Raw genomic sequence first — 8,446 nt, 5'->3', positions numbered from 1 at the left:
TTCTTGATTGACAGCTCCTTTGCCAAGCGCAAGCCAGCGAGCAATGCCTCGTATTCTGCCTCGTTGTTTGAGGCTGGGAAGCCAAGCGTGATAGCTTGCTCCAACAGGGTTCGACGACTCCTGCTCCAGCTCCTTTTTGGTTCGACGCTCCGTCTACGCGTAACTGCCACATGTCTCTGGGTTGGCAGGTTCATCGGAGGTCTTGTCTGCTCTCGAACTTTCCTTCTTTTTGCTGACCAGCTTCTCTTCTTCGGCCGATGGCATGAATTCTGCAACAAAGTTTGCCAAAGCCTGGGCTTTTATTGCAGTCTTCGGCCGGTAGAAGAGGTCGTATTGGCTTAGCTCTATAGCCCACTTCATGAGTCGTTGAGACGCGTCAGGGCTGTGCAGGATTGACCTCAAAGGAAAGTCGGTCATGACGATGACTCGATGAGCTTGGTAGTAGGGTCGTAGCTTTCTCGCGAAAACTACAAGGGCCAAAATGAGCTTCTCCAATTTTGGGTAGCGAGTCTCTGCATCGAGAAGGGCTTTTGACGTGTAGAATACCGGATGTTGGGCCCCCAGTTCTTCTCGAATGAGAGCTGAGCTGACGGCCGAGTTAGACACTGCCAGGTACACGAACAAGTCTTCACCAGGAACTGGCTTCGAGAGCAGGAGAGGTGAAGTGAGGTAAGTCTTGAGATTCTGGAAAGCTTCTTCGCACTCCTCGTCCCATTTATCTCTTTGCCCCTTCTTTAAAGCCTTGAAGAATGGTCTGTACTTGTCGGTGGCTCTCAAGAGGAATCGGTTGAGGGCCGCTGCTCTGCCCGTCAGACTTTGTATTTCCTTTACTGTTGAAGGTGACTTCATCTCGAGAATGGCCTTGATTTGGCGTGGGTGCGCCTCGATATCTCGTTGAGTTACTAGGTATCCCAGGAATAGGCCGGACGATACACCGAACATGCACTTACTTGGATTCAACTTCATGCGATACTGGCGGAGCAGGCTGAACGCCTCAGTGAGGTTCTTGATGTGGTCTGCTCGCTTAGGGGCTTTGACCAACATGTCATCCATGTAGACTTCCATGGTTTTACCAATCTGCTTCTTGAAAATTTTATTCACGAGCCTTTGGTAGGTTGCTCCAGTGTTCTTCAGCCCAAAAGGCATGACCTTGTAGCAGTAGGTCCCTCTCTCTATGATGAAAGAAGTCTTCGCCTTGTCATCCTCGTACATTAGGATTTGATTATAGCCGGAGTAGGCATCCATGAAGCTGAGCAGCTGATTGCCAGAAGTTGAATCCACGAGCTGGTCGATTCTCGGCAATGGGAAGTTCTCTTTAGGGCAAGTTTTGTTGAGGTCGGTGTAATCGACACAAACCCTCCATTTGCCCTTTTCTTGTTTCACCACTAGTACAACGTTGGCCAGCCATTCTGAATAGGAGACCTCTTCAATGAAGCCGGCAGCTAGAAGCTTATCGATCTCGGCTTCGATGATTGCAATTCGCTCGGGAGCGAAGTTGCGTCTCTTCTGCACCACGGGTTTGCTGGCAGGGTTAACATGGAGTCGGTGGCAAATGATGTTCGGGTCGATGCCAGGCATGTCATCGACTAGTGTTGACCATGCGAACATGTCTTTGTTCTTTTGGAGGAAGGCGGTCAGCTCCACCTTCTCGCCTAGGCTTAGGCGCGAGCCGATCCGCGCTTTTTTGTCTGGCTGGTCAGGATCGAGGGTTACTAACTCAACGTCTTCCTCAGGCTTCCAACCTTGTTCAAGGGAGCCTTCCGGGTGGATTCCCTCTTCTCGATCCTTCTCGTTTGGATTCTAGCGCGAGCCGATTTGCGCTTCTTTGTCTGGCGGGCCAGGATCAGGGGGTACTAACTCAACGTCATCCTCAGGCTTCCAACCCTTTTCAAGGGAGTCTTCCGAGCGGATTCCCTCGCCTTGATCCTGGCTCCTTAATTGCTATTTTGAGGTAGCAATTCCCTTTCCATTCGAGCTTGCTTGTCTGCTGGGAGTGTTTCTTGCCTCGTCAGTAGCCTGCATTACTGGAGTAAACTGCAGTTGTTTGCTCTTCTTAAGCCCTTGGGCTGTGCATCTCCTTGCCATGGCTTGGTCACTGTTGATCTGCCCGATACCGCCTCCAGGGATGGGTTAGCGGATCTTTTGGTGTAGAGCAGATGTGATGGCTTCGATCTTGCTGATCCATAGTCGGCCTCCCGTTGTAGGGAGAGATCTCGTCGATGACCATGAAGGTTTGCGAGCAGACCACTGGGGGTGAGTGGACGTCTAGGTCAATTGTCCCAACAGTGATTGACGTGGCCCCATTGAAGCCGGTGAGTGATATGGCAAGTTTGCTGATCTTGGGCTCCAACCCCATCTGTTGGATAACAGATAGTTGCAGGATGTTGGCTGCGCTGCCCTCGTCCACGTGAACTCGCTCGATCACAGCTTGTTCAATTTGGATGCAGATTACTAGGGCGTCATTGTGCGGCAGATCAAGCCCGATCAAGTCATTCTTCTGAAAGCCGATGATGGGTGTATCTGCAATGACTGGTATGCCCGTTGTGACTTGGGTGACATAAGTCGCCTGCACGATCTTTCTCTTGCGCTCCTTGGTGGTCAGCCCGGACTCCTGGGAGTCAGCTAGAATGGTGTTGATCCGTATGACCTTTTGGGGAGGTTCCTTGGCAGTCGCATCACGATCCTCGATCTGCTAGATGGCCTTCTTTGTGACGAATTCTGTGCAACGACCATCTCTGACCAGCTCCTCAAGGTGCCTTTTTTAGGCGTTGCAGTTGTTTGTGTAATGACCGTGCTCCCCGTGGAATGCACAGTATTTATTGGTATCCCTCATAGAGGGATCTCCCCTCATAGGTGGTGGTCTTCTCACCCACGGCTTGTTCTACATTTGTGCCAGGATCTGGTGGATCGGGATAGTGAACTCAGTGAAGGTTCATGTTTCCGAGCCTCCCTCTTGGGGTCACGATCTGCGCTTGTCTCTGGCTTTGGGCTCGAACTTGTTGCTTTTTTGGCTTGCCTGCCTTGTCGGGTGATTAGCTTGCTTGCCAGCTTTCTTCGCCGCAATACGATCATCGTCCCAAAGTGCGTAGCGCTCTGTCATCGCAAAGACCTCTGCCAAGGTTTGGCTTGGAGTTTTGGCCAGCTCACGGTATAGCTCGTGTTCGGTTGGCAAGCCTTTTTTGAAAGTTGAGGATGCAACTTGGTCATTGCATCCTATGATGTTCGCCTTCTCAGCCTTGAATCATCTAAGGTAGTCTCGAAGAGACTCATCTAGTTTCTTGCGCAGGTTGAACAAGTGGTCTGCATGCTTTGTCACCGTCTTGTAGGAGGTGTACTCCTTTGTGAAGATGAGGGCAAACTCCTTGAAGTTGTCTATCGACGCTGACGGTAGAGTGTGGAACCAGTCTTGAGCTGCTCCTCGCAAAGTGATCGCGAACACTTTGCACATCAGGGCGTTGTCTGCCTTGTACAGGATCATGGCACTCTTAAAATGCCTCAAATGGCTCTCAGGGTCGGAGTCAAGCGGGCATGGACATTGGACTGTGGGCCCAGCCTTTTGCGTACATTGGTCCTTGGACCTAACCTCAAACGGATCGTCGACCGGCTCAGAGTACGACTTGCAGATGTCTGTGTCTCGCCAGCACGATCTCGTTCTCTCTCCTGCCCGCTTGCCCTTGCCTGACTAGCTTGGGACCTCTCGTACTGCTCGCCGACATGCTCGTGTGTCCTCCTCTCGTCACGGGGTCCAAGGTTAGGGCCTTGGTTCAAGTTGATCTGCCTGAGTAGCTGGCCAATCAGGTTGTTTTGATCGTCGACAACTTGTGTGAGCTGATCAACCCGTGAGTTAAGGTCCACTTGACCAGAGGTGTGCATTAAGCCCAATGGCATATGGGCTAGGGCTCCATTAGACGCGTACACAGGTGCATACATCAAGTGTGGTGGCAAAGGAGGGAGAGGATGGATCTGCTACAAGATAGGGGAGGCGTCAAAGTAGCCGTAGGGCTGTGCAGCAAATCCGGCAGTTGAATGGTATGGCTGCTAATGTGTTCCGATAGTAGGAGGGAGGGGCAGAGCAGCTCCGGCCGCTGGCGCTTGCAGCTGCGAGGCTGTGGAGGTCACAGGACTATGCGACGGCTGTTCTGCAGTTCTAGCAGCTGTCTGCGGCGGCTGTTCTGCAATTCTGGCAGTTGGAGGTGGCTGCGAAGCGCTTGGAGGCGGACACAAGGTGTTGGCAGCCACGATTTCGTGAGGTTGCAAAGAGGCTTCCACCACGAAACCATGAGACGGGCCCGTTGTGGTGGTGTTACTCTTCGAACGTCTTGTATCGACCATGGTTGATTGGAAAAAGTTGTGGAAAATGAATTTGGAGCACGCTTTGAGTATAATTTCGCGCTCTCAATGAAAGCACCAATTTGTGGGAGCAAATTTCCTCCCACGAGAATATTCGCCTAAAGATTCCTTCGTCTTCTTCGCACCTCTCTCTCCCTGCAAAACAGATCGGAGTAAAAGGACCACACCGGGGGGGTGTTGGCCAAAGGCCCTCCGATGCCTAAGTTAGGATGGGTGTTTTAAGGAAAACCGGGTGGCCGGAGCCGTGTGTGGACGCCGGAGCCTTGTGTGAGAGAGAGAGAAAGAAGATGGTGGCTAGGGTTTGTGAAGGATAATTTCTGCAGAGTTTCAATAGGAATTTAGACGTACCTTAACCCTTGTGTGTAGCTAGGTATTTATAGGGGCCTCGGAGGCTAGGGATTCAGAGGAATAATTCCGTAGAAGGAAAGGAATTATTCCTCCCTGATTAGGTGAGATTTGATTAATTAGGGATTTGATTTATTTGATTTAAATCAAATCCCTAATTAGGGTAGGAATCAAATCAATCTCCATTTTAATTAGGTAATTGCCAATTTCATTGGGTAACTCCCAATTAAATTGAGTAACTCCTTATTAGGTCAAATAATCCCCAAATGGAAGGAATTATTTGACCTAGGGAGATTTAATTCGGTTCCCATGTTAAGCTCATAATTTCATACATATACATGCCCAATTTACTTACTTCTTTTGCTTAGTTTCCTATAATTCTGAGTTATTTGCCTCTATTTGTGTGTTTTGTAGGCCAATAGAGCAAGAGAGCATAATTCATGCAATTCAAGCATGTTAAGGCCTAATTTGGATGAATGGAAGAAGAGCTTAAAGACAAACTCATTTTTCCTACAGTCCAGTTTCGTGGGTCACATTGCAAGATCTGTTTCAGCAATCTACACAGCTCGGATGAGGCCGCATTCTTCATGAAAGTTGTTCCAATGGGTGTGTACTATAACATATCCAAATTTCAGCCCCATTGAATAACTCTGGAGGCCGTAACCTAGCAAACACTGAACCATGCTCAGGATGGATTTTTGTCAGCGAGCAAAACGAGTTAGCAATTTGTTTCGGCCTTAACTTCCTCCTCCGAGCTTGGATTGGGCCAATACTTGTGTGGTTGGATCATACACATTCTGAACTTCACAATGGACATCTTAAAGTCATCATTTGCTTAAGAGAAGCCCAAGTTGTAAGCCCTTGAAGTTGCTGGTCATGCTGACATGAGGATGAGCTGGTTGGAAGCTTGGTCATGGTGAGCTAGGCATGAGCTATTGTAGCTAGTTGGAAGCTTGGTCATGGTGACATGAAGATGAGCTAGGGCTGCTGGTGGGATTTATTGGTGAAGTGCATCAACCAATTCAGATTTTATAATGCAAGTGTTGTATGCATTAGTGAAGTGCATCAACCAATTCATCTTTTATAATGCAAGTGTTGTATGCATTAGCCATATTGAATTCAGATTTATCACTCCCCTCTCCCTATAAATACCACATCCATTCCACATTCAAGACACAACAAATCCTGGGATTCACAACCCCACAATTCACTCCAACCATCCTCAAACACTCTCACAATCCCAAACACTCCAACAATCACCAAAACAACTCCAGCTTTCTTCTCTTCCATTTCCCTACGAATTTCATCTTCCTTAGCCATCACCACTCACTCAAACTCATCCCAAATCACCTCCATATCCTTCATACATCTTTCTAGAAGTGGGGAAGCTCTTGGAGAAGCATTAGAAGTGGAGAAGCACTTGGAGAAGCCTTGGACACCACAAGAACTTCAGAAAAAGGGTTCTTCTACTCTTATTGCATTCATTATGTTTTCTCATTTCTGTTCAAGTCTCTTTTCCATTATGAGTAGCTAAATCCATAACTAGGGCTTCGATGTAACCTAACATGAATATTCTGGGTTTATAAGTTTGGAGTTTCAAGTTTGATTCATGATTCATGTTCTTATTCATTATGCTTATAAGTTAACATGCTTGTTTGAATGATTGATCACCATTAGAACTTGTTTGTTAACTATCTTGGTTTGAATTAAGAGTATACACCATGCTTTAATTCGAATTGAACTATGAATAGGAAGAGTATGTATGGACATTCGACAACAGGGATTAGATACATACTTGGTTGTTTAAAATGTTCTTCTATGCTTAATGGGTTCCTAATGCTTAATTTTAGGTTAGACAACAACTGATCAAATTAGGGAATTAGGAACACAAGGTTAGGACCAAACACCATGGCCTAATCATACTTTAGCTAGAATCAATCTTTGAATCTGAATTAGACTTGTTACTTGAATCTTTATAACCCAGAATTGAATTGTTATGGTGATTCGAATGCCCTAGTCTCAAAATCTGTTTTCCAACTCTTAAAACCACTCTTTGTTACATTTGTTTACTTGTTTTTGTTTGCAATTTCATTTTGCTTCTTTTGTTCAACAATCACAACCACTCTTGTTTTAAATTCTGTTTTAGACATAACCTCCTACTTTCTTGAATTTGGTAATCTAAGTACATAACTAGTTTTAACTTCTCAGTCTTCGTGGGTACGACCTCGTACTTGTCTTGCTATACTACTAATTGCCCCGTACAATTGCGAGTTAACATAATATTAACAACAAATTTTGGCGCCGTTGCCGGGGACTGAACGAAAGTTCTTCCCTGGTTATGTGCCCAAGGTTACCCTGTTCTTTTTAGTGTTTCTAATTAATCTAATTTTCTGTTTCAGGTAGTTTATGTCTAAAAAGCCATTACTTGAACAAGTGAGGTCTTCGTTCCAACGTTCTAGATCTTTGAACGCAGGACCATCATTGCAACCCAAACGAGTGACCTCTGAAATTCAGAATCGTCTAGAAAGGGAGTTGTCAACTGCAAAAGAGCAAGCTCTTGCTACATTTACAAGTCTTGCTCTCCACACTGAACTTCCTGGTTCTTCACTTTCAAATTCGGAAGCAAGTTCAGACCAAGAAGAAGAAGAAATGATGGCTGCCATTGAGTTCATGGGAGAACTTGATATCCCAACAATTCCAGCATCTCCTTCAAGCATTTTGCTGCCCACTATAGCTCGAAATTATGAGCTTAAATCTTCTCATCTTAATATGCTGCCTTCCTTTTATGGTTTACCTAATGAAGATCCATTGACTCATATAAAGGATATTTTTAATGTTGTGAGTTCTTTTCCCTTGACAGGTGTGACAGAAGATCAACTTCGAATGAGAGTGTTTCCATACACTTTAAAGGATAAGGCGAAGTATTGGTTGAATTCTTTGAAGCCTGGTTCACTCACTACATGGTCTGCCATTCAAAAGAAGTTCCTGGAAAAATACTTCTCCACGCAAAAGACCGACATGCTTAGGGACAAGATCTTGTTATTTGCACAGCAAGATGATGAATCGTTTTGTGAAGCATGGGAGAAATTCAATGGGTTGCTCAACCAATGTCCTCATCATGGGATTCCATTGAAGCTTCAAATGCGTATGTTTTATAAAGGACTAACCCCTTCTAGTCATAATATAGTCACCAATTTTGCAGGTGGTTCTTTTAAAACCAAAACTCCAGAAGAAACGTACGAACTCTTTGAGGAGATAGCAATGGAGACCCAACATACGGATACAAGAGGTAAACGTGTTATTAGTGGTTCTAATGATGCTTCTAGTATGCAGATTTCAAAACTGGAACAAAAGCTAGATGCTCTTCTTGCATTAAACTCAAGAAGCCCTCCGAAGGAAGTGTGTAGCATTTGTGAATCTCATGACCATGCTACCACAGCTTGTCCACTTGGGGCTGGATATCCAGAATTTGTGCAAGAACAAGCTAAGTTGGTAAATTCCTACAACCAAGGTCCAAGAAATGATCCATACTCTCAAAGTTATAATCCAGGTTGGAGGAATCATCCAAACTTTTCATGGAGAAATACCCAGAATCAAGCAAATCCCCCTTCATTCCAAAGGCCACAACAATCATCATCATCATTGGAAGATATAGTGAAGCAGATGGCAATCAACCAATCCAATTTTCAGCAAACTACACAAGCTGCCATCTCCAAATTGGAAGTCCAATTAGGCCAAATAGCTGCTGAAA

General features: G+C 45.9%; 1 non-coding gene across 1 annotated transcript; it reads right to left on the bottom strand.

The window, feature by feature from the left end:
• Positions 1-7,713: 7,713 nt before the first annotated feature.
• Positions 7,714-7,820, bottom strand: LOC148291297 (small nucleolar RNA R71). Its single transcript, XR_015827182.1, has one exon. It is a non-coding gene; the product is annotated as a small nucleolar RNA R71 (small nucleolar RNA).
• Between the last annotated feature and the right edge of the window lie 626 nt (positions 7,821-8,446).

This window comes from Prunus avium, chromosome 8 (genome assembly GCF_965620075.1).
Source record: "Prunus avium chromosome 8, drPruAviu1.hap1.1, whole genome shotgun sequence".
In the NCBI taxonomy this organism is placed as follows: Eukaryota; Viridiplantae; Streptophyta; class Magnoliopsida; order Rosales; family Rosaceae; genus Prunus; species Prunus avium.
Note: the sequence above shows the minus strand (reverse complement) of the source record. Positions and strands in the feature narration are given on the sequence as shown.